Consider the following 2,454-nt stretch of genomic DNA (forward strand, 5'->3'; position numbering starts at 1 on the left):
TGCGAGTGTGAATGTGTGTGTGTGTGTGTGTGTGTGTGTGTGTGTGTGTGTGTGTGCGTGCATGTGTGAGTGTGTGTGTGTGTGTGTGTGAGTGAGGTTATGTCCTGGATCCAATGAGCACCTGGAGACCACTAACCATGATCATATCAATAAAAGGACATCTGCTGTACGGCAAGAATGAAAGAAAGACCTGCACTGAAGGAAAGGAGGAAGAGGAGGAGGAAGAGGAGGAAGGGGGAACAAAGGAGAGGACGAGAGAAAGATGATTGAGAGGAAGAGGAGAGAAAGAGGATGGGGGATGACGAAGAGGAAAAAGGAGGAAGAGGAAGGATGAACAAAGGAGAGGCAAGGAGAAATAAATGTGATGGAGAGAAAAACAGGGAGTTTTGAGGGGGAGAACAAGGAGGTGAGGAGAAGAGGGGAGAGGGTGAGAGAGGAGGAGAGATGGACAAAGGAGAGAGGAGAACAAAATGTGAATAAGGGAAATAAAAAGAGAAAAAGAAAAGAGAGAATTCACTTTGGTTTGCAGACGCTCTGAAGATATGAACAACCAAAGAAAAGAAGAACAGGGTAAAGGATATGAAAGACAGAAGGAGGCGATGGAAGTGGGTTGGAGTGGGGGGCATGGCTTTAGCAGGTTCAGATTGAGAGTAAAATACACAAAGATGTTTGTACTTTAACTCCAAGGGCAGCGACTACAGCCGGCACTCGAATAACAAAATGTGTTTTTAAAAGACACAACATGTTTTTCTTCCCTCGGATAAAGAAAAGTACTTGAGGTTTCCAGGGAAACAAAGTGATTTCCAAGGAGATGGAAAACAGATCTTGAGTTTCCAAGAAAAAACCCTGAGTCTTACAATAAAAAAAAGTATCAATCAACAACATATAACTAAATCTACTGGGGACATCACTAAGTAACACACACGCTTCTATTGGCTAGAGCTCCAACACATTGTACCTGATAGGCTAAGGGGCGGGACATCTCTAAGCGGTTGACCAATCAGAGCAGACTGGGCAGTATGAGAACAATAAAGAGCTTTTTGAACAGTAAAGCATGGAGACATGTCCCAGTAGAGACACTACATACTGATATACACCTGAACATCAGCAGGAGAGGACTCTTTAAAGTAGAGACACTACATGCTGATATACACCTGAACATCAGCAGGAGAGGACTCTTTAAAGTAGAGACACTACATACTGATATACACCTGAACATCAGCAGGAGAGGACTCTTTAAAGTAGAGACACTACATGCTGATATACACCTGAACATCAGCAGGAGAGGACTCTTTAAAGTAGAGACACTACATACTGATATACACCTGAACATCAGCAGGAGAGGACTCTTTAAAGTAGAGACACTACATACTGATATACACCTGAACATCAGCAGGAGAGGACTCTTTAAAGTAGAGACACTACATACTGATATACACCTGAACATCAGCAGGAGAGGACTCTTTAAAGTAGAGACACTACATACTGATATACACCTGAACATCAGCAGGAGAGGACTCTTTAAAGTAGAGACACTACATACTGATATACACCTGAATATCAGCAGGAGAGGACTCTTTAAAGTAGAGACACTACATACTGATATACACCTGAATATCAGCAGGAGAGGACTCTTTAAAGTAGAGAGACTACATACTGATATACACCTGAACATCAGCAGGAGAGGACTCTTTAAAGTAGAGACACTACATACTGATATACACCTGAATATCAGCAGGAGAGGACTCTTTAAAGTAGAGACACTACATACTGATATACACCTGAATATCAGCAGGAGAGGACTCTTTAAAGTAGAGACACTACATACTGATATACACCTGAACATCAGCAGGAGAGGACTCTTTAAAGTAGAGACACTACATACTGATATACACCTGAACATCAGCAGGAGAGGACTCTTTAAAGTAGAGACACTACATTGAAGGTAAGAGAGGAGATGATGGATTGATATCAAAGAGGAAGAGAGGAAATAGAAGGAGCAACGAGAGAGAAAAACAAAAACAGGGAAAATGTAGAGAGGGAGGAGAAAAATGAAATGTAAGTGTAAGAGGAGACAGGATGAATATATGATATGAGGAAGAAATGCTGCTACAGCACTGGATAACACAGTTGGACGGTCAGTGTGTGTGTGTGTGTGTGTGTGTGTGTGTGTGTGTGTGTGTGTGTGTGTGTGTGTGTGTGTGTGTGTGTTGTCCTCTCAGGTAGTCCTCTTCTCTGCAGGGATTTAAAGCTGCTGCCCTCTGCTGCTGTCACATGGATCCGACATGTCACGCTGATGTCAAATCATTATAACGAAACTAGGACAAAATAATAAAAAAAACTAAAATCGCTTAAATAAAACAGAATAAGGTAAGAGTTGTGCAATCATTTAAATGTGTTTAATTACTTCTCTAAGTCTTCCTTTGTTGTATAAGGTCTTTAGTCCAGTTGTAT

This window comes from Trematomus bernacchii, unplaced genomic scaffold, assembly GCF_902827165.1.
Source record: "Trematomus bernacchii unplaced genomic scaffold, fTreBer1.1, whole genome shotgun sequence".
Lineage (NCBI taxonomy): Eukaryota > Metazoa > Chordata > Actinopteri > Perciformes > Nototheniidae > Trematomus > Trematomus bernacchii.